Source organism: Aulonocara sp. 'chitande type north' Nkhata Bay, linkage group LG9, assembly GCF_057382095.1.
Source record: "Aulonocara sp. 'chitande type north' Nkhata Bay isolate Kocher_YH1m ecotype deep benthic linkage group LG9, A_spYH_male_GT1.1, whole genome shotgun sequence".
NCBI lineage: Eukaryota > Metazoa > Chordata > Actinopteri > Cichliformes > Cichlidae > Aulonocara > Aulonocara sp. 'chitande type north' Nkhata Bay.
Genome location: NC_141352.1, coordinates 36,983,114 through 37,009,058, shown reverse-complemented (window position 1 = coordinate 37,009,058; position 25,945 = coordinate 36,983,114). Strand labels below are relative to the sequence as shown.

The following is a 25,945-nucleotide window of genomic DNA, read 5'->3' as shown; positions in this document are numbered from 1 at the left end:
TCTGCAATTGTGTTATTATGTTATATTACAATGTCAGCCTTAATGTTTTGTAGGCGGATCCGGCTATAACTCACTCTGACCTGTAATTCATGACATGTCATCCATGAGTCGCCTCAGGACTTTTGGTTTCGCAGGTATGTGCGCGCATGCCAAAGAAGAGGATAAATTATTCCATAACCTTGCAGTGGTTAAATTTTACTAGTGCGGTCTATGTCAGAGTTTGCCAGAATTTCTTCACTTTTGTGATGGCACAGAGGTTCTGAAAGGTCTCAGCTTCCAAAGAATATGTCATAAATCATTTTGCAGTGGTTTTTAGCGGGGGTAGTGGCTGCGCATAGACCCAAAGCAGCAGCACCACGCTAGAGAGGATTACTTTGACCACCAAACCTGCCTCTGACTGGCTCCCCATACACCTTCATAGAAGGGAATTAACCTGCCATGACTTGAAACGCTTTGCTGAGCGCTGGTCGATACTGTCATTATCCTAAAGCAATTCTTAATTCTATTTGGCCCTGAGCTAAAGATCCTTGTATTGATCACAAAGTAGGGATGCCACAACAACTTTTTTCCATAGTTAAGACCTCTATGTGTTGTTAAAAATAAAAGCTTCAGCAGCTCCTATGCACAGCCCAGAGGGAAAGATGCAGCCACAGAATGTAATTTTGGATGTTTAATCATACGTTTCACAGTGATACCTGATGATTTCATCAAGCGTTACAGTTATGAGACACAAATGCTCGAGAGTGGTACCTTTGTGTTTCATCGAAAAAGGCAGCTCTCTTTCATATCCTGTTTTGGGAGATGAGAAATATTGATATCACTCGCCGAGCACTATCAGCATGAAACAGAGGCTTTCAGTAAAAGCAGCAGTGACAACACCTGTACTGAAGTTCCTGATTACATGCCTTTGTTCTCAAAGCTGTGTGTGTCTGAGCATGCATGTGTGTGCAGGAGAAGAACAGAGACACACAAAAAAGAAAGAAAAAAAGATGGAGAAATCTGAAGTAACATGTAACCGAATGCTTCTTTTTCTGTCTGTCATCCACACACACAAGCATGCACAAGCAGACAGCATCGCCACCTGCCACAGACTATACACTGCGGCCTTTGACAGCGGTTAACAGAATGGGACATGTGTAGCCCCAGGTGACTCAAATTGCAAAACTAACAACAGCATGCTTCATTGCACCAAGAATGCAGTGTGAAACACCAGCAGAAAGGCAGTGTGTGTGTGTGTGTGTGTTTGTGTGTCCGTGTGCGCATCAATTTACATGTATGTCTGAATGTGTATGTTTTCGGTTATGCATAAGTGTCATAACTGACTCATCCAGTAATGTAATGCAGCAATTAATATGGACTTCATTAGAATTCTTAAAGGAGCCCGAAGCATCAACAAACACGAACTAGATAATGCAGAAGTATTGCTATCATTAAGACTAACTGCTCTGAGTGTACTTGTTATCCTGTCCTCTATTATTGAAGGATCAAATACATTTATATAGAGAACACTACACTAAGAACTCAGTCTATCTACACTATTCAAATAATAATAATAATTAAAGGAAGACGTTTTAATCAGAGGACAGCATCAAGTAAGTTAAACCTGTGGGATATTGATGTGATCAGTTAAGTAGCGGAGGGGGTTGTTGATCAGGTTCAGCTGCTTTGGTGTTATAATGAAATTAACAACAGCTGCATTAGAGAAGCAACAATGAGCTTACCCCAACACAGGAAGGGTTTAAAGGTGGAGGCCACTCCTTATGACTGTGTTTTTACTAGTTTTATGCTCAGCGAGGGTCAGTGTCACTACTGGTAGCATGAAGGAAACCTGGACCCTACAGAGGTTACACAGGTAGTCCAACTCAACCAGGATAGTACATCAATATGTGTCATTGCCGTGAGGTTTGCTGTGTCTCCCACACTCTCAAGAACATGGAGGAGATTCCAGGAGACGGACAGTTATTCACTGAGCTGGAGAGGGTCCTTAACCCATCAGCAGGACCAGTATCTGCTCAATTGTATAAAGAGGAACATTATGAGCACTGCCAGAGCTACAAAATGACCTTCAGCAGGTCACAATCTCTGACCAAACAACTAGAAACAGACTTCATGAGGGTGACCTGAGGCCCAACGTCCTTTAGTGGGCCTTGTGCTCACTCTCTGGCACCATGGAGCCCAACAGACATTTTCCATAGAATACCAGAATTGGCGGTTCCACCACTGGCGCCCTGTGCTTTTCACAGATGAGAGCAGGTTCACCCTGAGCACATGTGACAGATGTAGAAGGGTCTGGAGAAGTTGTAGAGAACGTTATGCTGCCTCTAACATTGTTCAGCTCGACCAGATTGGTGGTGGGTCAGGAATGGAGGCACATGCAGACCTCTACAGGCTAGGCAATGGCACCCTGACTGCCATTAAGTATCAGGATGAGATTCTTGGACCCATTGTCAGACCCTGCGCTTGTGCAAGTAGTCCTGGGTTTCTCCTGGTGCACGACAATGTCCGGCCTCATACGGTGAGAGTATGCAGGCAGTTCCTGGAGGATAAAGGAATTGACACCATTAAATGGCCCCCATGCTCGCCTGACCTAAATCCAATGGAACATCTGTGGGACATTATGTTGTGGTCTATCCAGCACCACCAGGTTGAACCTTAGACTGTCCAGGAGCTCAGTGAGACCCTGGTCCAGATCTAGGAGGAGATCCCCCAGGACACCATCCATAATCTTATTAGGTGCAGGAATACTAGCATATAGGGGTCATGCAAACTACTGAGTATCATTTTGAGTTGCTCCAATGAAATTTCAGCTAAATGGACTAGCTTGCTGCATCATTTTTTGACTTTCATTTTCAGGGTGTCATTTCCATCAAACGGCGTGGGATCCTCTTGATCCTAACAAATTACCAGGTTTACATAACTTGTACTTAGTTACAATTGTTTAAACCAAGGATCTTGGAATTTGCATTTGTTTAGAAATAGCCCCAAGACACCCTCCTTGAGTTCCTTGGACTTCCCCATTGTTCTGAGTATTAGTCATTCTGATGAGTGACTAATACTTTTTTTGCGCTGTGTAAGTGAAACTACCGATTATAGTCATTTATGATCAATAACAAGAAGTTAATAGGATATCGTATAAGCTTCAGCACCACTTAAAATATATATATTATATTAAATCAAAAATAAATTCAAATTGGTGAACTCAATTTTTGTTTATAAAAGTCATTAAACATGTATGCTGTACAATCATTCCACCCTGGAAAAAGAACAGTTTAAAGCAATCGTCATAAGTGCAAAATTATCAAGGAATAAACAGATGAATTGGCTGTGTTGATAAAGTAATAGAGGTGGTCAAGCCACGTATCCACTTTCAAGCTTGCTAGAATTATACAAACTGTTTTTGCTTTTTGTTTTGTGTTACCGTTTAAATTTGTGCAGTTTCAAAAAAAATCACTCCACCTATTTAGTGCTTTCCTGGTAAAATACAAAGAAAACAAAAACATGTGGCTCAAGACTTTTGCACTGCATTACATATGGAATTTAACTGATTGAAAAGACACTCAGATGCAACAGAAAATCTGTAGGAAACCGAAGTGAATTAAGTAATTTCAAAATAAAATTAAAATAAAACAGTGAATGATTATTTTTCATCAGTGTTTGAGACATCCCAATCTTTACTGTGATTTTTTTGATGCAGAATTATAGTTGTTTTAGATGCTACCTTTATATACTACTAATACTAATAAGTAAAAACTCAGTTAAACAAAAATATGTGTAAGAAGGTATATGCACACACTTCCTACAAGGCAAGACTGAGGCCCCTCCAAAGGAATGGGGTCCCTTGTGTCACTGCAGCCTTAAATAAAATACCCTGTTGCATACTGCACACGTACAGTAGTTGTATGTGTGGTTACGTGCTTTCTTCTAAAGTTTTGAAACACCGTTATGCGTCTGTTACCGTGTCCTGCAGTGACCCCCACCAGCCCGCTCTTATATGTTTGATGTGTCTGAGCTGTCTGACAGCTTCAGTGCTGTGCTGCGCTGCTACAGGTTATTACACGGCTACTCATTGGCTGCTTTGACAGAACAGAGGAAAGTAGGTCCCCACGGGCCGTACTATTTATGCCTAAACGGGGTGATAAAATAAATCAGCGACTGTATTATGTTCTTCCCTTTTCACTCAGACTGACACTGCCAGTTGCAGAGTGGAATAATTGTTTGTTATTTAACTTTTAAAATATAGTTGAAGTGTGGGAACGTCGAGAAACGTAAGCGTTTGATAAGTCGCACACATTCATCACCCCTCGCCGGATCAAGCGGATGGTTTGGCTCAAAATGGCTGTAGAGAAACAGTTTTGAGGATCGACGCTTTTGCCAGGTTTTTAAGAAAAATGAGCCACCCTGTAGTTTGAGGGCACATCCGCCACATAACTGGGGATCCAGGTGAGACACGTTTAAAGGTTATTCAACATTTGCACCCGACCCGTAGCTTACAGGGGGGAAAAACAAGGCCGAAAACGGCTCGCTTTGCAATGTTGTCAGGGTGCCTTGTACTTGCAGCGGGAACAATCCCTGGCTCTGGTGTTGATTTATAGTGTGGATAGCGGCTTCAAACTGAAATAACAGTCTCCAGAAAGTGTGGAATTTGGTGTAAAAGTACTCATGCATCACACGGTGGGTAGAGGAAATGTAACTACGATGTCATACAGGCTGTGTGTAGCTAATGCAGAGCAGGCCTGCGGCTAACCCTGCAGCTGTGCTGTGCACAAATACGTCACCAGGATAGGATTCCCTGCAGTGAGATGTGTACACTGACACAAAGCAGACCCGAGACATGTGGAAGCAGATACTAGGCTGATTCATATTGTTTTGAATGCAACCCAACGTCTGCCCTCAGCTCAGTTCCTGGGCTTTTAACGTGTGAGTGGAGGATCGAGCTGGAGCCCCAGTGTGTATAAATTTGATGGATATCGGTCTTGATTGCTGTAGACGTTATAACTAAGGCTGTGCAGATGGGTCAGGGGTTTAGCCAGGATATGCAGTATAATGCCAGCTGACATTTAGTGGCTGGCAGAGATTTTGTCATTCATACAAATATGTGTGTCAAATATCTAAAATAAAGAACACTGCAAGTCATGCTGCCAAGAATTTATAGGACCTTTTGGAGCAGTGCAATGAGATGCAGCCCCCAAAACATTTCTTAATTGTCAGAAGTTGTGATTTTATTATAGCATATGTGATTTTTAAAGTAGATAATAACAGACGTACTTGATTTTCCACCTCAGGCCCTTTGCAGATTAAGAGCTGCGGTGTTTATTCAAGAGGTTCCCAAAAGATGATCAGAACTAAAGAACATCTGCAACATGCACACCATTTGTTTCAGAGTGTTTTAATCGGTTTTTAATCACTTTTCTATGTGAAACTGTGTACAGTGCTTGACACAGAACTGTCTGATTTGTAGTGGAGATTGGAATGTGCACATGTGATGTGATTATGCATTCACCCTCTGTGAACACTTATTTTGCATGAATCTTCTGAAAAATATCTGATTGTTATCATGGGCGCTCACTGAGTCTGTCATCCTGCAGTTCAACTCTGCGATCCTGGGCAGTGGCACAGGAGATGGTGGTATTCCTGCTTTGGAATAAAAGCAGATGAAATCAGCAATACTGAGTATTTCTGAAACGGTGTTTAGGGGAACCCATTCTCCCCACTCTCTGTGCATTGTTTTAAGTGCCAGTGGCTGCTGTCCAACCCCCAAAAATGTTTCTACCTCTGTGCTTAACAGCTGACAAGCTGTTCTTTTCATCAAATGCTGCTCATTTTCCCCCCTCCAAACATACCTCTGGTGATAGTCCCAGAAGAGCTCAGTTTACCTGCATGTGTCCAGAGCGCTTGTTTCCAAGTGCAGTCTCGCTTATCCAGATGTTGATTTTTGTGATGAGATGGCAGGTAAGGTTTCCCTCTGATCACTCTTCCAATGTCGGCCCGGTTTGCGCATCCATGCGTCACAGTGGAACCATCACTCCTGAGTCAGCAAAACCTTCCCGCTGCTCGTTTGTAGAGCCACAGAGGGCTTCTTTTTGTTTCTTCTTTCAGGCATGCTGTTTGATGTGGAAGTCAAGGTTCTTGACTTAATTGGCATTGCTTAGTGACATTTTCACACAGTGGAAATCCAAGGCTGGAGGAGGGTTGGCGTCTTTAATAGACCTGTGATTGGCAGGCTTCAGTTTTAGATCAGCTGTCTGCTTATGGGAGCTGTGGAAGAGTCAGAGAATTTGTAGTATGACAACAATGAGACATGTACTAGAAGTGGAATGAAATCTTTGTTACACATTTATGTGGTTTTTAGATTTTTGGTTCCAGTTCTGATCTCAGTAAACAGGCCGATGGGCTGCTGTTGATGCCCTTTTCAGTTCTTTCACAGAAAATGGAAAGTGGATATTAAATGCTTTTAAAGATGTTTTAATGACGGATTTTGGAGAGGATCGAGGGAGAAAATTCCCCGCCAGTCAGAGCCATCTATTTGGAGCTGGAAATCTGTCTTGCTGTGGTATACATGTTCCAGCCAGTATTCTTGGTCTTTCTTTCTAGACACAGCTATATATTATGGTCACCATCTACAGCAGCCCAGTATTTATTTATTTATACATAATAAAGATGCTGTAACTCTCTATCTTTACTGTGGGAAAGTCTGAGACTTCAGTTCAGTGCCTTGCTCAAGAGCACCTGGCTGGCAGCGTTTTAGAGAAGAGCTCTTTTTCTCCTCTTGCTGGTCTGCTTGATTTGATGCCGTGAGAACTAATTCAGAAGTGCAGAGAAAAAATGTTTTCACTGGAAAACCCTTTATTCACAGAAATCGCTGTTTCAGCGATATTTGTGCTGATGATGGAAAACAGGTCATGCCACTCAAATCAGAAGATGACTTTCTGCATTTGGTGGAGGTCTTACACTCATAACAAAACTCCTCCAACACATGCTTCACAAACAGTAACCGCCACCACTCAGTTTCCTACCACCAGCCTCTCCAGTGTGATTGAGCTTGTTGTCATCACTGGAAATCCTGCATTCTGTTTCTGTTCTGATTGGCTGGCTCACAGAAAAAACAATGAAACCAAAAAAAGAAAAGAAAAGCTGAAGAATTGACAGAAAAATCTCTCTCTCTACAAACAGTGTCCTAGCCTAGGACCTGGATGTCATATCCAGGCCATGCAGCTTTATAGTGTGTGAATGAAAGCATGGAGTAGCCAGGAGGGAGTCATCATTATCATCACCTCTTTTAGCCTGACAAAATACTAGCCCCCCTGAAAAACTGACCAATGCTGAGTATTTAACTTTGTAATGCTCAAAGTTTGTAAAATCAAGTTAAAACTGAGAGTGAGCTTCCAGTTTATACACAGCATACAAACTTCAGGAAAGGTTTGAACTGTAACGGGCAAAAAACAAATAATTATTGTTATTGTTGCTGTGGAATTTTTTTTATTTCTAGTAGAATAATATAAGCATCCAAAATATAACTAGGATGCTTGGAAAAGCTGTGTTTAATTCCTTGCTCTGTTTTGCAGCACTTAATAATTCTGTCCTGTCTACGTGTGTATGTATAATATAAGACGCGAGCTACCAAGTTATTGATTAATACTTTTTAGCAGGTAGTTGTCTGCAGATATTCAAACTATCCAGTAGCTTTTGGCAAATAGATGAACAGAGGAATTTTCTCTTTCATCCCTACACTGCTGCCTTGCTGAACATGATGTACTCGATGCCATCAGCTCTCCATCAGATGCAGGTTCTGGTTAGTGTGATTGTCCACTTCACAGCTGATCACAGTAAAGAGATCTGACGGGTCACAGGAATGGCAGCGAAAACATGCAGTTGGCAGGGGCTAGCCAGCTAACAGCAACAAAAGTTAGGACAGTCCACTGTTAAACTGATAGTATATGCAATTAGGGCTGCTCAATTAATCGAATTTTAATCACGATTACGATCTGGGCTTTCAACGATCATTAAAAATGACTGAGCCGATTATTAGCCCCTCCCTCATTTATCCGCGACCCCTTAAAGGCCGGTCCGTGAAAATATTGTCGGGCATAAACCGGTCCGTGGCGCAAAAAAGGTTGGAGACCGCTGATTAAGAGGACCCGAAGGAAGCTCGGAAAACTAAGCAGAAGTTATTTGGAGAGGAGAGTGACTGCCGTTGGTTGAAAAGAGGTAAAAAAAACTTCAGTGGTGTTGCACACTATTTTATATTATTTTTTAAAGTCATTGTTAACCCTTTAAAGCCGGTCAGAGCAGCACACTCCGTTTTGTGTAACTATTTTTAAATCCCCGACCTGAACCGTGTAAGCTAGCGCAATAAACCGGAGGAGTTGTACTTACATCTGATGCCATCAGCTTGTCCTCGGTCACGGTTTCCTTCCACATAAAGCTTTGCAAAAATTGCATAAAAAGCGCTTGCAGGAACAAAAACATAATATTCCAGAAACACGCTTTGCCGATCCGATCAGCTGTTCATAACACTTCCTACGTTGGAATAGACGTCAGCGCGAACTTGTGCATTTCCGCCATTACCTGCCCGAAACCGGAAGTGACGTCAGTTTCGCGGAAATGTAGTCTTTTTCACTATCAGGGCCTCAGGGCCTATACTCGTCTTTTTAAAAGTTATCTTTGACTTTATGACTTTCTGTGTCGTTTCTGGGATGCTTAGGACTCATATTGCACTGCTGGAAATAGTTTATTTTGATGCATATGCTGCTTTTTTGCAAATTTGCAGTATAATATTCAGTATAATATAACTGTCGCATGTCGCATGTCTGCCATTTCCTGGCCGAAACCGGAAGTGACGTCATTTTCGCGGAAATTGTAGTTTTTTACTTGTAGGCCTTAAAAACCTCTACTGGTCATGTTTGACTTTTCTGAATAGTTTCTGGGATGCTTAGAACTCGAATTGCACTGCTGGAAATAGTTTATTTTGATGCACCTGCTGTTTTCTTTGCAAATTTGCATCATAGGATTGTTTTTTCGTTTTTCCTGCAGTATATAAAAATTGGTGTATCTCCAAAATAAAACTATGAAGACACTCAAAATAAATTTCCTGTTGTTGTAAACTATTTTTGCAACTTTTTTGTATTTAAAGTTTTGAGGGATAAACCTCTTAAATTTCTCCAAATAGAAATATATGTAAAAAAAACAAAAATGATTTTCAAATTTTTTTGTAGTTTATTGCACTTTTTTGCAATTAATGTAGTTACTATGGACTTAATGCATACATATTATTAAAATATGGGCTATAACAGTTATTTAGCAACTTGAAATGCTCCCACAAATGGCACTACAACATGTAAAAAAATAATATAAGCTCTGGCGGACTTGGTTCTATAGTAGGTCTTAAAGGGTTAAATAAATATCGTCAAATAATCGAGATCTCAATTTCAGTGAAAATAATCGTGATTATCATTTTTGCCATAATCGAGCAGCCCTATATGCAATGTTCTCTCGGATTGATGGAGAAAGAAATATGCTAACATTTTAAATGAATCACTCCCTTATTTAAAAGGAATAAACGTGTCCCCAGAATGTCATCAGAATGTGTATTGTCCTGTTATTTATGACTGTATCATAAGAATAAATACTCTATTCTATCTAAATAAACCCTGTCAATCAAACATTTACGGTGCTAATGTGTTTCCTTTGGCCCTGGGTAATAACGTCTTTTATGGAAGGAAAAACTGAAAAAGGAAAAATTAAAATAAAAAAAAAAGTATTTAAGCACTGCTGGACTTCCAGCTAATTTAAAGTAATAATGAATATGCTGCACTTGCCATTTTCTTTACTCTCTTCTTTAGAATAAAAAAAAATGCCCACGGAGACGAGCGCAGCATATTTATTGTGAACTTAAATGAAGCATTAAAGGCAGCAGAGCAGCTGGCTGCCTTTCACTCTTAGTGACCTGAATATTTGTGAAATCCTTGCTGTGTGCGTCCCTGGCCGTTATTTCTATGGGAAAATCTGAAGATTTCTCTGGAACTGCTTTCTACTGGAGAAGAAATTCCTGACAATTAGTCAGATGACTAATTAAACATAATGGATACATTACTGAAAGTAGTTTTTATAGCAAAGCTGCCACAGACAGCATAGAGACAGTAGTCGATATATTACATGTTATAGCAAATGTAGTTTTTGGTTTCTTGTGAGCTGAACAGAACATTTGGTGATCTCCTCCACTCTCACTCAGTATTGTAATGAATGTATTTCAATGATTTCTGATGTTGTAAACACAAGGCTATTATCTGATCACCAAAATGGTCAGGATCCCCAATCAAAGCTGCAGGCGCTGTTAACCCAAGCAGTGAGGTGTGATGGCAGCACCCTGCCAATATTTGCATAAGAAAATGAGTATTTGTATGCTGTACAAAGAATTAAGTGTAAGGAAAAGTGAAAAGAAAGAGGAAAGGTCTCAATAAAATAAATACATTTAGATAGGTGGTTTATGGTAAGTGGACTGATTCTTATATAGTGCTTTTCTACTCTCCCAGAGTACTCAAAGCGCTCTATACAACATGCCTCATTCACACAAGTGCAAACTAATCTACGTTCACACTCTGATGAACACATTGGAGGGCAACTTGGGGTTAGTATCTTGCCCAAGGATATTTGACATGCAGACTGGGGAAGCCAAGGATCGAACCACCAACCTTCCAATGGGTAGCTGATCTGCTCTACCACCTGAGCCACAGCCACCCATTATGGTTGTAGGGTTTAACTTAACTATTCACTAAACTTGAATGACTTGAATTGCAATGAATAACTGGAAAAACTGGGGTTTTCTAAAACGTTTGACCGGTAGTGTATGTATTAAAAATTCCAATTATGTGTGACCTCATATTCAAGGTCAGAGGTCAAGTTTTCTGAAAATCTCTGTAAATGCAGTAACTCAAAAAGGAAGTCACCAGGATTTAGAAATGTATATGATCTCGTAGCTAGACTAATTTAATTAGGACATTCCCCTAAAGTTTGCTCTGTTGTGTATCTTTCCTGTGGGTAACTGTTGTGGGACTTCCTGAAATATCAGTAAGATGCCACATAGCTTAACCCCGGTAGAAGAATCATAGGGCTATGGCACGGGCACCCAGGATCCCCTCGAACAGTAGAATCTGAGCTAATAGACATCAGACCTGCATGGCTAGATAAGTGGCAAAATGTTTTGATTTGACCTAATTCGAGTGAAGTGGCCCTTTTGCGATGTGCAGAATGGCGCTCTCTGCCTTTAAGTGGCTGCTTTATGTTTGCCTTGCAAGGACTGTCTCATGTGACATGAGCGCAGGTCACTCCAGCTGAGCACGGCAGCGTAAACTGAGTGTGCACTTCATTTAGGCTAGCTGCCAGATTATGTGACATATCCACTTATAAAGCTAATGACGTACTCATAAATCAGCTTTGATTGTGGCTTTGGTAAATCTGGGAAATGACTTGCATTTACTTTTATTGTTCATTTCACAGAGCAGCTTTCTGCTCACTTGGAAAATTGGTTAGCCTACACATTTTTCTTTTAAAGATTTTTCTTTTTTTCGCCGACTCAGAGCCGCGCTCTGGCCTACAGATGACTCAGCATGAGGAACACCCTCTCTGTCTTCCTACATGCACGCACGCACGCACGACCTCCTTTATCACACAACTCACTGTGGGAAATGTCTCACACTTTTAAGGTTCAACGATTAAAAAAAAAAAAAAAGAATTGTGCTACATGATAACATCTCCCACCACCCCCTGCTCCCAGAATATGAGCAAGGGACTGGCATGCAAAGCCCAGCATCCAGCGTGTAAACATGTTTGAGCGCCAACAACTGGAGCATTTAGTTCTAGCCGGCGCGCAGCTAAGCTGTGGTTTCACATGTGGCTAGATGAGGATGGTGGAAGCAGGCAGAGGAAACTTAGATGCTTGTCTAACATTTCCGCTCAATCATAACCAAGATCAGGTTACCATAACGCACAAACACACACACATGCACACACCAGATTTCTGCACTCAGGCATCATTCTGTTTCCAAGCTTTGAAGTAACAGCCTAAGTAGTAGAGTAACAAAGAAGAAGCTGAGAGCATTCCCAAAACTTGTTGACATTTTACACGAGGGATATGATAATACAGCCTAACATTCCGCCCGTCATTCTGCATGGATTAGCTCGCAGGTCGGACTGTGTAGCTGCTAATAATTGTGTTTTTCTGAGCTGAAACTTGCTGGAAGGCTTGGCCTACTTTCTCAGTTATGGTGCGTCTACATTATGGGCCCAATATAGACCCTGCAAAACTGAATTAACATGCAGCTCTTTTCCTAAAAAGATAGAACTCTCCTGTGTGAGTTTTGAAAAGAAAACCTTAAAGTTTCTCATCCCATTTAGCCCACTTTCCCCCCCATTTTTTTTCAGTTCTATCTGAATTCTGTGCAGATGATATGCATTGCATCTGTTAAGTGCTGCCCAAAGAAGTCAAGAGTGGCGGATTGAAGAACAAGGAAAGTGCATCTCTAGCCTGAATAATGAATAGGCGACCATATTGTGGATGGGGAAAAAAAGGAGGATGTGGTTCAGTAATAGTCTGGTGAGCATTTCTTTCTCGGCTAAATTGTTGGTCTTGCTAGACTCTTGTTTCCAAGAAAAGTTATTGAAAATTACATGTGAAGTCTAATGACCGACTGTTACAGGATTTGTAGGCTGCAGGCAGCTAAGGTATATTATTATATTAGGCTGCCCCTCTGAGTATTAGCATAGTTCCTGGCTGTGTTCCACTTCTAGCAAACCATTTTGGTCAAAAATGCCACCAAGTGTTTTGATGAGAGTAGACTTCAGTACCGACCCTGTACTTACCGGTTACAGAGTGGTACTTTTTAGATTTGTCAGTGTGATGCGTCACAAGTCAAATCAGGTGCTTTATGATAACGAGTTTCAATTACAGCTCTTACAGATCTAGTGAGAAAGTGTATATACCTTTTTCTGCAATACCTCCACACTGGGGTGCCCTTGATCAAAGCCCTTAACCCCAAGCTTAACCTCCAACTGAAAACAGCTCTTAAAAATGTGTAGCAGGATGTTCTCTCTGTTTGTATATAAAGGTTTTAGGAAAAGGAAGCTGCGTTCTGCCACGATCATGAAGTGGTTTAGTGGCCTAGCCCTGCTATGAGTTGGTGCAGTCATGGGGTTTTCTCATCATTCTCTATTTTTGTATTGGAGTTTTTTAAATGTGTATAGCAGGGTATTTTTAAAGGTCTAATTTTGCTGCAATGTTTTGCAAATACTGATGGTTGCTAAAGAAGAACAAGAGTATTTTTGAAGTTTAAAGTTATTTAAAAAAAGTCTCAGTTTCATTGAGTCTTAAGAGGAAATAAATGACATTTAAACTGGTTACTTTGGGCATAAATCCATAAGCATGAATCAAGTAGGTTTCATTTGTTCTGGTTCTTGTTGGCCCCTACAAAAACAAGGCATAGTGCTCCTACTACCCCCCCCAATCCTCCACTCTGTGTGAACCCTGTTCTGTTTTTCTACACATCTCGCAATAAAGCAGGACCCGAGTCATGACACTTAAAATTATCACTAATGTTGTGTAAGAAGCATTCTTTAGGGACTAGCAGGCAGTTTAATCTTACAGTTTAAGAGTTTGAATGCCATACACAGTGCTGATTTTTAACTCTACTAGAGTAGCAGAGCTAACACACTTTGTTGTGTTGTTACCGGTGTTACAGTGTCTTATTTTCCTTGATATAAAATGTGAAATATGTCTGGTCTTCTCTTGTTCCAAATGTTGATATTATGTCGTGTTTTTATGAGAAACAGAGAGTATAGGAGTTGTTCTAAAAAAATAAAATGGGGCTACAGATATCAGCTTCTTTAAAATGCTCACCAAGCTGAACGTGAGCATTTTAAAGAAGCCGATAAAGGAAAAGGGGCTAACGCTGGAGTTCATAGTTAGCCACAAGCTAGCAGCCTCGGTATGAGCAAACGATCCGAGCAGTTATGAGGAAACTTGTAGAGGCCAGTTATGTCCTGTTAGTTGGTGAAGTTACTGCAAAATGATGCACGTAACTGACATTTATTTTATGCTAGCCTCTGTAAGTGTTAAAGTGATCCTTTGCTTTCTGCTCCGTAGAGCAGGTTAATTCCCGGTTAAATGTTTTGGCCTATATGAAGAGGGATATATTTATTTATGTCTGCCAGTCTAAGTATCTCAGACATCAGGGAAAATGGAAGTCATTTTGGGCCTACGCGTGTTTATTCTGTTTGAGACGGGCTTGAGAATTTGAAACCCAAACCCACGCCTTGTCGTCCCTCCGAGGCCCCTCCCACTCCGGCGGCGGGCACGGCGCTCGCATGAAAGTTAGAAGAGAGGCGTTCGCTTTCATCCCCTGTCATTTGGCCATTTCCCAGATATACCATCTCACCTTCCCTCCCCTCCGCTCTCCTCTTGCTGCTCATTTCTCTGCCTGCCCTACCCACTGTCTCCTCAGCCTCTCATCTCTCGGCATATCTTTCCTCCAGACACATTTGTGTGTCTCCCTGCCTCCATCCCACAGCTATGATTTAGGCGTCAGGGCTGCTCCCACTCCTTCCCAGCCCTGGATCAAGTTACCCCGCCATTACTCAGACGTTCCCCCTGCGATGGTGCTCCATGTCAGGGGTGTAGCGGAGCCTGCCTGCCTCTCCAGACCTGCAGACTAGCTCAGTTCAACCACAGACGCCCCTGGTCAGTGGAGTCTCTCCAGCTATGGCACAGACTCCCTGGAAAATGATGTGGCGTGGTGGGCAGAGGGGTTAGTGTAGTTTTACTTTGGTTTCTATGTGGGACGCTGTCGTAACTCCAGCACTTGGGCTGCTTTCGCCTGGCCCACAGAGCAAACGGGCTGCATTGGGGATCTTTTGTTGTTGTCGTTACCAGTTCACCCACAAACACTAGACTGTGCAGACTGTGTACCAGCTGTGAGCCACACAACAAGCCCAGCCCTTCCATGCGTCACAAGTCGACGGGTGATTTGTGGGCCTCATCGTTTTATGGTTATGTAATGTCGGTTCCTTTGACGAGTAAAATGTCTTGTTAAAGCCCACACCGCCCTGTGCCCATAAAAGTGACTGATGCAGGCAGTATGAGGGCCTGGCTATCCCGTTAGGTTTGGTCTCCCATCCTAGACAGCGTGTCACGGGGCCTGGATGAGAGCTGTCCAGCTTGTGTAGCCAAAACATGACGCTGCAGAAATTTCACAGGCTTGGCTTTATCACTTGATTGATGCACGCTGAGTAAAACTGCTAAATCCACCGAGGAATTGTGGGATCCTATAGGTCTAATTTATGGCAGTCACTGGGGGAAGGCGTATACCTGTTTCTCTGCCCACGCCCCCTTTCATTGGGTGTAAAGTTTTATAGAGGCTATAGCATCCTACTCCCATTAAGCCTGTTGTGCACTTCAGTGGAGCCATAACTCCCTTTCTGCTATCGCCAAGCTTTTCAGCTCCTCTGTAATTTATTTAACTCTGACATATGGCTGTCCTGCACGAGGCAAGGTAGCATATCACAGCACAGGAAGGCCCGCTCAGGCTAAGCTAATCCTTTCTAATTGAAAGGGAGGCAGCGTTGTGGGCCAGTGGCTTGTACGTCGCTCATCTTTCTGCTTGTTTTACAGTAATGAGACATCTGGGGCCCGAGCGCAGAGCTGTTTGTAGTGGGAGAAGTGGTTCCCGAGCCCGAGGGCCTGCAAGGCTTTCGCAGACAGAACAACAGAGCTGACTGCTTGTTTGCTCCTATCTGTATGTGGGCATTTTTATTTTGCCCTAGCCGCCTTGGCACGGTGTCATCAGCCATGCTAATGTTAGATTTGATTTATTTCTTTGGAAAGAATAATACATTTGGGAAATTTAGGACAAGGATGAGGCTATTTAAGTTAAAGGGAGGACGTTTCATTGCCCTGTCTTCTAATATTAAGTTTGCATTCTCTACATCTCCTGTGTTGGTCTGTAGCCTGTTATTCTGAATATAAAGCTGCCAAGAGGCTGTCACTTAAGGTATAATTTGACTATAGGTTTTTTTTAGCATCAGTGCAAACTGAAGTTCTGTTTTACTTTAAATGTATTTACTTATTATTTATATTGTGTGTTGGCTGTAGTTTGTGTATTGAAGAATAAAATTGGTTTCTGTTAGTTAGATGGTGAAGAGCAGCGGCCTAAAACAAAAACCTTGCAGGCTGGGCACTGTGGGTGTCATAGTGTCACTCAGTCACTTATAGCTCCAGGTTGGCCCTCAGTACAGCCTCCCTGTTTATGAGGAGAGTAAGAGAAACCTTTTTCTTCTTTTCAACCACACTGATGTTCCTCCTGAGCTTATAGTTTAGTTGAAATTGACCAAAGTTTGACATGTTCTCGGTTCTGCAGTTTTGATTGCAACTCAACTGATTTTCTCCATGTAGGCTGAAAGCACTAAGCAGTTTATACCATATGTAAGTATATAGTTTTATTATGATTTTTTCCCCATTGATTTGAGTAGGGTAGTGGATGTTTGTCCATAGGCTACAGCTAGTATAAGAGCAGGCTGATCCTAACAGTCATATAAGAGAACTATATGGGTGCTTTTTCTGTTCGTGTGTAATTTCTTGATCTACCACCAATCTAAGTAAGTGTTTGCATATGGTTTTATTTTTAATTTTCCTTCCATTGTTTGTTGTGAGCTATAACTAGTTCTGTCTAGATGTTTTTAATATTTCCAAAGGAGTCTTGTAACCTTGTAAACTTGAGCTTGTTCCTTCCCTTTTGGTGCATCGATCCTATTCTCTTCACTTCTTAAACATTGTCTTTAGGGAAAGGAAGAACTTTACCACAGTGACTTCATGTCCATCCTATTCTTCTGGATGTGATGTCTCAGGAGCACCAGGAGGAGATGTATTTGTACTTGAGGATGAACTGATGGATGAACTTGGATGAACTTCTCAAGATTTCACTTGGTAATCATAGCACATCTGGTAGTGATCTAACTGGTTAAAATGATAATGTAATGATAACGACATATTGTTTTGCACACATACACTTTCTTTGCGTGTTTTTATTTTTATCATTCTTTTCTCCCAACTCGTCTGTGATCAGTTTCCTGGTGGGCAACCCTCCCTGAATCTGAAAGTTCAGTTGTTCTTCTGTTTTTTAAATCTAACGGCTGGCCTGTCCATGTTGTTGCTGCTGCAGACGGATGTGGTCCCTAACTCCACTGTCATGGACTGCAGCTGGCAGCTGTAGTCGTTGGGCTCTGGAGGTCAGCTGTGGGTTGGAGAGCTACGCTCCTCTGTGCTGAGGCTGCAGAACAGTAACTCCGTGACATCGGAGTTGGAGTTAATTGCAGCTTACTACTGAGACAAGAGGAGAAACTTGTAAACTAATATTTACAAGTTAGATCTACTCAATCTAGCTCAGTGGCAAACACTGTAATGTTTTCTTTGATGCCATAAGGAGGAACAAAGAGGGATCTGTGATCACATTTTCCCATTTGGTTCAATAATGAAATGGCAGCTTGAAGCTGTTGTTCCCATCTCTTAAATTCTTTGAAGTCCCCATAATGAGTCTTAACAGACATGGATTTACACTGCAGCATGACCGGTTGGCAGTCATTCTTGCCTCCCCCCCCCCTCCCTCGTTCTACTACCACCTTGTTTATTTGCCCCAAGCTACAAGCAGTCACACTGTCCTTGCATTGCCATTTTCACACAGAAACGGTGACCTGGCAGTGCATTAAGGCAGATCTGCAGCTACACTTCGAATCCTGTTGGACACGCTGAACCCTGTGCGGCTCACCAGAGACCTCTAAATTACTGCTTTTCACAACCAGAAAAGCACCTTGCATGTTTGAGAAGAGCTTTTTTCCCCTTCTATTTTCTTTTTCTTTGTTTGCAGTTATGTTTTTCTGTCTCAGTGGCAACTACACAAACGCACGCACCGAAAACACTTAAATCTGATATCTTTCCTTGTGCAAGATGCTTTTTTCTGTTAAAAGCAGAAGTTGGATCTCTCTCACTTCAGTGTGGAACGCCAGCGTTACTTCACGTTTTATCCTGCTCAGGAAAATATATGCTCACACTCTAAAAGCCATGAGGCTAACCTCGGCACAGATATTTAAGACGCTTAAGGTTAATACTAAACTGCTGTAATCCAGTTTTTGGTTGGATTCAGAGCAGAGATAGCAGCAGTTCAGCATGTACCTGTCAGTACTAAATGATTGCTTATTTCCTGCCAGAGAAGAGTGGAGTTGGGGGGGTTGGGATGGAGTAATAGCAAGCAGCTGCCTCAGCTGGACCTTACCTTTCCTTTTTGTTAGCCTGCTGCTCTCTCAAAGCTAACCTGCATGCCAGAACGCCTACTCCCCCCCCCCCCCCCCAAGTTCTGCCCTGGCTGTCCGAGATACTAAGCGCTGTAGGTGGCACATAATCCGGATGCAGCATGACAGGGAACAGGCTTGATCCATCTTGTTGAGTGAGAACTTCTTGTTGGGGTGTTTGGACAAAGCCTTGTCGTTTTGTCCTGAGAGGTTTTTTTTAATTTATTTATTTTTTATTCATGCTGCTTTTCTCCGATTAACTAAATGCTCCAACGATCGGCCAAGTTTAAGCAGCCAGCACGAGTGGCCATATTTTATATTTATCACACAGAGAGAGAGGAGCAGTGCAGGGCAGTTGCACCGGCTATCACTCTTTCATTGGAAAACGATAAACATAAATCTGTGGAATGCATCCCTGTGATCTGAGTCCGTGGTGGATCAGGGAATGACGGGGAGTAGCAGAAGGCCCGATCTGCTTCGCCTTCCTCAGGCAGTAGAATTCGAAGGCTCTCTGGCTCTGTGGGGTTTGCTGACATTTTCTTTTTTGGGGAGGGGGCCCTTCAGCAAAGGCAGACAGTGTCACAAGTGCAAGATTGGTGCTTTAAAAAGTCAGTGAGGATGTGAGAGCTTCTTGGAAACCCCCTAAGCAATACAGAGGGACTTTGGGTAGGGCAAGGCTTTTCCCCATGAATCACAGCTAATTAACGAAGTAATTAAGATCGGAATCTCGGCTCACAGAATTGTCTATACGTTCAAATAGGCCATCAAATGGAAAATCCCTTCCATTTGTGAAAGGGCTAATTTAAAGCGTTCAGACCTTTTCCTCTCCATTTTTCCCCGCCGTGTGTCACACAAGGGACATCTGTTGAAAAGAGCAAGGCAATGTTACGGTGAGTTAATGCGCTCTCCACTCCATCAGAAGCGCTGTTCATAATGCATTCGCTATACACATTTCAGCTTGAGTGAATTTATTTCAATAAATAATGTCACTCCAAGGACACGCTTCGATCTTTGCACGGCGGCCACGCTCACCGTAAGCCACGTCGTATTGTTATCTCATTCCTCCTTGTGCCAAATGATAGATTAACAAACAGTTTAGAAACGGGGCACTGAGTATGTCTGCACTTTTATCATCTCCGCACACTGCCAAAATAACCTCCTCCTCTTTATGATGGATGTATTTTCCAGTTTTATTCTGCTCCTACAAGCTGGACTGCTATCTTTAGGTATGGCCATAATGTTAGGGCTTACAGGGAATTTCATATGGTGGGCAAGAAGTGGATACGATTTATGGCTGGGATTATGCCCAGTGTGCTTTTTCTGGTAGGTGCTATTTAGGTGGTGCTAGCATGTACTGTTTAGACTTTTCCCTATGCCTGTCTCTTTCCTGAGTTTCTTCTAGAAGTAGAAAGCTTGTTGGGAATTAAGGGAAGTGTAAAAGAGATTGTGGATTGGTGAGTGGTTGACTGGTTGACCTCTATTGTGAAACTCATTCATGAAAAAAGGGCATTTTGTAGCATTGTTTCCCTGCAGTGTCTCTAAGGATTTTGAACTCTCTGGTTTAGCTGCAGTTAGTTTAGTTTAGTTGGGGTTTTTTGGGTTTTTTTGAGCAAGGGGGGGTTGGAGTGCTGAGTCACCAGCTAACGCAGACCTTCCCAAAGTGTGGGGCCCGCCCCCTAGGGGGGGCGCAGAGCCATTGCAGGGGGGGCGGAATGAAAAGGGGGAGAAAAAACAAAACGCTTGGACACTGCTAGCACGGGGCGGCCACAGAAACGCAAAGCAGGAGATGAAGCATCAGTGAATATGTTTCCAAACCAACTTCATTCTAAACCAAAGACTAGAAAATATAGTGAAGCCAATCTTCCCTTTGGTTTCACCTGCACAAGTGCCGAGGTAGGTCTCCCCTGCAGAATTGGTTTTCGCTGGGCTCTTCAAATCACGGACAAACAGTATCCCACATTCTTGATTTTTAGTTCACAAACACTCGTTGTAATGACTAACTACTCCTGACATTTTGGAGATTTTAGCTCTTTATACAGTAAAGTTACAGCGGGATATAAATAACATCAGGCTGATCCTGCCGCGATTTGTTCCCCCCGTCTAAATCACGGACAAACAGGATCCCACAGCTGTTTATGTTTTTAAACCCATTTTGCACAGAGAGGCATGTTTTGAAAAGTGTATTGATAGCAATGTTGAATATTATTACACAGGAAAAAAAACCAACTACATGTAAAATAATCACACCGTGACGCCTCTGCCTTTCTAAATAGAAGAACAGTAGCTGCGTGTGTATGTAAGCCTGTAAAAACCGAAGATAGTCAGATTAACAGTATTTTGTCTCTATCTGCCATTCTGCAATTCATCTCATGTAAACAATAACGTGGCGCACAGCGTGACGTGGAAGGCACATACTTTTGACATTGTGTGACGAACTCTGTATTCCTCGTCCACAGGTAAACACAAAAAAGGAGTTTTAAAAAATCTCAGTTTTCGGTGATTCGAAACGCCGTTTACGTGTGGACGAAACAGCTGCGTTTTCAAAAATACTCGTGTAGGTGCGGACGTAGTGTAAAAAAGTTAGTAGTTTATTTTCTTACTACCTGTAATTTATTGCAGATTACTTGTATTTGCTTAATTGTTTACTAAATGTTTGAGGTGTGAAATAAACCGAAATATCCGAACATATCTGACAAATGAAATACTAAAATTTCATTCACTAAAACTGAAGCATGAGCTTCTTGGGCAGGCTGTACCGCGCAGCATGCTGTTTTTATTATGAGATTGTTCGATCAAAAGGCTCAAAGGCATCAGCAGCACAGAGTGTGCACAGTTCAAGATGAGACTTAACGGAGGTGAGTCCAGCAGATGGCTACCTTCCTGTACAGTTTTGATGAAAAGGGAAATTGGCTATTGAGACCATAACAAATTTTTGTACCTGACCCTAAACATGCTTATTTTGTCACTGATCTTGGTAATTTTAACATGGCCTGCGTTATACTTCACGTGTCTCTCTAGTCTGCTAGAGTCCGCTTGGGTCCATTTTTGGGTCCAAGTGTTGTTAATTCTGTCATCAGACTGTGTCAACGAGGATTCATGTGGATGTCCACGTCCGTGCCAGTTTGTTTCGAACGTAGACGCTCATCCACAGACACTTTATATTACAATGAACCAACTGCGCATGCACCCCAGGCGGTGGACTTCAAAAAGACCTCAAAGAAGTGGAACAGGAACGACTTTCAGTCCATCGGGCTTCCAACTCCCCAAAACCCATTGATTCACATTTGAAGACACCCTCAAGTGGGTATTTGATTAACTACAGTATTGGCTTTACTTTCCTGTTCTGGAAGTTACTGCTTGGTACACTGCTATGTACAGTTTTTCTCCTTCAAACTATTTGTTTCCCGGTCCTGAGGTTTTCCTACTTGAACTGGGACAGAATTGCATATATGTGTTATGTTTCAAAATGTTAAATCTTTATTACTTTGTGAATGTCTTTACTTTTTTCTTGCACCATCAGCAAGTCTGTGATTCCAAGAAAAATATCTTGAGATCTACTGAATACTGTGAATGTACTGTAGGTGTATAAGCAGTTGGATGTAGAATAATTGGGCAAGCAACTGAAAAAAATGGCTAATTTAATAATAATACCCAATAATTACTGGTGATGGCATTATTAATGAGAGGCTTTAATGAGAGTACAGCCATTTTTCACTATGTTCTGACATTTTATGGACACAACAAATGACTGATTCATCTTTAAAAGTAATCAATAATGTTGCTGCTTGGGGCAGATTTCTAGTCTGACCATTATTTGAAATCGCAGCTTGTTAACTGTGAAAATCAAACAAGACAGTGATTGCTTGAAAAACAAATTTCTGCTCATAAAGGCATTTAGCTCTCCTCATCCTCACTTTAAGCCTGTAAGTCTCAACTGTGGGTCAACAAAAATTCAGATTGGATGGTTTTTTAGTATTAATAATTCATAAAAATTGGAAAGTGGGGCATGTCAGAAAAAGTTAGAGACCTATTGCTACCAGCCACTAGCAGCTAGATTTCTAGTGATTGTTTGCAGCTTACAAAAGGTTTAAAAGAACAAGTGGGTGGAGCTATAGCATGGGTATGTCTGCTTGAGGTGCCCGTCCATGAGATCTTTAATTCCCAGTAGAGCTTCGATTGCAATCTGAGGGAGTCCAAAATCGTTAGTGCCTGTAAACCCAGATCCAGGTGATGAACACCAGAAAGGATCTGTCAGGCTGACGGAGGGGTCTTATTGGACTTGGTTAGCCTGTGGGACCCTAGAGGTAGCTGACAGATGCTGGGAGAGGTACCAGGTCAGATACCGGAAGGCCCACTCCCCTGGGATTAGTTTAAGACCACGGATCAACACTTTTGTCAGCCTCAAAATGATTCTTGCAAATTGTCAGAGGGGGAAGCAGTGCTCTACTTATACACGATACAGTGGGAATGCTGTTGACCTCAACTGATGCTACGGTCAAGTGATGGAAGGAACACTTTAAGGATCTCCTCAATCCCACTGTCATGCTTTCCATAATGAAAACAGAGTCTGGGGGTGAGGCCACTGATATAGTTTATAGGGTTGTCACGATACTAGAATTTCAAAGTTGATACGGAGACCCAAGAAAATACTCTATACAGCTGGGAGGATTTTGACCAAGTTTAAAAAAATTTACGTGTTGATTTTCAACTTATTTTCCCAATTATAAGTTAAATTTAACCAAAAAATTCTCGCTATCATGTATTTCCTGAGTTCCTATGGGCACTTGGTCTTGTTTGATGCCACTTGTGGGTCAGAGGACAGTGCAGGAATAGGTCTCTTACTGCAGGTTTTATTGGATGATAAATGCTCTCTGCTCAGGGCACAAAGCAAACCTCTGTTTCCTGAGCTGTCTTGTACAATTTGTGCTGAGCTCAGTGTAGTGCCAGAACATTTCCACTTATGTTTCACCTCGGTCTACACAAGTATACTGTGCTGAAAGATACACCAGGTCAAACCAGTGATGGGGAAGTTGAAGCAGAGCCTATGTTGAGCTTTTTTTTTTATTTTTCCAGTGCTTTTCTTGTATTATGTTTGAGCCCCTCATCAGCCTTGTGATCACTGATGTAGGCAGCAGAGATCTGGCTAAGAAGGCACAAGTGAAACTTTTCAGGTCCTTAAAAAGTCCTTCTGTGAAATGGCTTCATTTAGATCTGCGGAAATGAAGTTTACACTTTCAGGTAACAGTATGAATTTGCCACCAAACCTAAATCACTTCCTCTTCTCCTTCCTCTCGGTCTGGAAGGGGTTACTCTCCATGTTTCCTGTCTTAATTCCCAGAGCTCCGGCTACGTTCTGATTGCTTTCTTGATGTTAAACATTCCCAGGCTCTTATAACCCTCTAGCTTGCCTCCTCCATCCAACAGCCGTCCCAGGTGTACGAGTGGGCGAACCTCCTGTTTTTAAGGATAAAATCTCCCCCTTTTTTTCTTCTTTTTTTTTTTTCTTTACTCGGGGTTGGAGATACTAGAGGGGACTGGCGGGGCAGGGAGCTGTGCGATGGGAAAGAATTCTTTCCCTGCATACCATTTAGCTGCTGTAAGGCTGTGGGAAAGCATGTTTTCCCAACCATGCTTCTAGGCAGCTTGTTACGAAAGAAGTCCAAAAGGTTTCGATTGTACAGCTCATAGAGTCGACTGGTATTTTCTGAACATCACGGTTAACATGTGCTTCTCTTTTAAACTTCATCTCTTTATTCTTCCTTACGCGATTCCTTCCCACTCCCTTTCCCCTGGAGACACCTGATCGACGGCTGAGTTATGTTATCTGGCCTGAGTCAGCGCGGCCTTCGCATCAGTCATAAAACAAAACGGGATCCAGATTGCGCTAACATGCCTGGGTAGAGGCTGCAGTGTAGATGTGACCCAGGAGCAACAGTCCAAGCTGGACTATATTTAGCTCGGCGATGCTCCGGCTAATTGCCCTCCCAGGCCTAATCATTTCCAGGCTCTGCAGCTCACAAATGACTGGAGGGGAGGCCAAACACCCACTAACCTCATGTTAAAGGGATGTCAACATCAATGGGGGATGTCGGAGCGCTCCGCAGACAAGACAGATTAGCACAATATTCTTCCTTCTCATGCGCTATTAAGATGTTCTCTAAGCGGATTGGATTGAAGAGTCCAGCATTACTGTCTGCTGCAGTGTATTAATTGAATCTGTTTTCCTGCCTCTGTATCAGTAATGTGACGACTCTTGGCAGCATCCTCTGAAAGCGACACCGCGAGCCCGTCTTCATTTCATCCTCGCTATTGAGGCCCGCTAAATCCCTCCGCTGCCGCCTCCTACAGCCAGCTTAGCTGCTTCCCCAAATGAGGAATGCGCCGGTGCCCCCGCCCCGCTTGCCTCTCCTCTGCTGCGATGTGGCGTTGGTGGAAAAGTTTACTTTTCTGCGATTTGTTCTCACCACCAGCCCTCTCCCCCGATTCGCGAGTTTCCGTCCTTGTCGAGTTGCGCTGCTTCCTGTGCGGTTCCTGTCCCAGAGACGTGCCCCGTGTTTCACCCGGGCACATGATGGCCTGGGTCAGGGGGGTGAGGGCTCTGTGCTGAGGGAGTGGGAAGATGACACAGTTTGGGTTGCCTCTCGGCCTGGTAATCGGCTCTAAGCTTCCTTCCTGGTCCAATTCCCAACGGCATGCTGGGAGATGGTGGTTTTCCAAGGCTGTCTCCATTATGCACACCTGGAGGTAGACCAGGTAGCGTGCCAGTAATGAAAATGTCACATAATTCAGTGAGCTGTTGATGGAAAGGAGAGGTGACAAAGTCACTGGCAGCACAGGAGTTGGATGCTGTGACCTCGCTGAGCAACTCTGGGATTTTAGAGTGTATGTTTCACAGTGATGGTGGTCATCCTCACAGTTTTACAGCTACAACGATGCAAATCATATGACGCTTATAGTGCCTCAGTGTCTTATCTAAGATGGCCTTCTTTATTTTCTGAAATACACTGTTACAGTGGTGAATTCAGAGTTTCAGACAGCTTCTCTATTCTTATCTCTGCCAAGGAGGTTTTTTTGGTGGTTTTTGCTGACATTCTATTCGCAAACAAGTAGCTGGAAAAGTTTCAGATATACTGTGATCAAATTTTGTAGGGGTGTAGAGTGGGGTCATGTTAACAATCCGGTAAAGTCAGGCTTACAATCCACCAAGGCCTTGAAGGTCAACTCAATGATTTGTTGGTTGAAAATGGACTAAAAGCCTAGAAACGTGATTCTTACATGTGCCCTCACATATAGAAAGCCCTGTATAAGAATGCTAAACCTAAAATTGTGTCCTAGACACACAGGGACAAGACCTAAAACAGCTGGTTTCATACAGTGGATGAACTAAGGCCCGGCATGAGATAAATATTAATTAGTTTGAACTGTTGTGCAAAGCTGCTCTTTTAAAGACCAAGAGTAAAATTAGTGAGCATGACTTGCTAAAAGTGAGACTTTCTTTGTTGTTGCCGTGCAGTTTAGTTTTATTATGTTGTCTCCTGTATGCTGTCACAGCTTCCTGGCAGCGCAGGACTATCATCACCTTCGATGAAAGATTTTGGCACGGGAGTCGTCATTGTCC

General features: G+C 42.5%; 1 protein-coding gene across 2 annotated transcripts in view; it reads left to right on the top strand.

Annotated features, from left to right (window-relative positions):
* Positions 1-4,308: 4,308 nt before the first annotated feature.
* znf438 (zinc finger protein 438) overlaps positions 4,309-25,945 on the top strand; it is a 54,494-nt gene continuing 32,857 nt past the window's right edge. The window contains exons 1-2 of one of the 2 annotated variants that reach the window (XM_086307327.1): positions 4,359-4,440; positions 16,826-16,969. The gene's annotated coding sequence lies outside the window, so the exon portion shown is untranslated. Of the gene's footprint in view, positions 4,441-16,825; positions 16,970-25,945 lie in introns of both variants that reach the window. The other variant, XM_086307326.1, reaches the window with a different exon arrangement.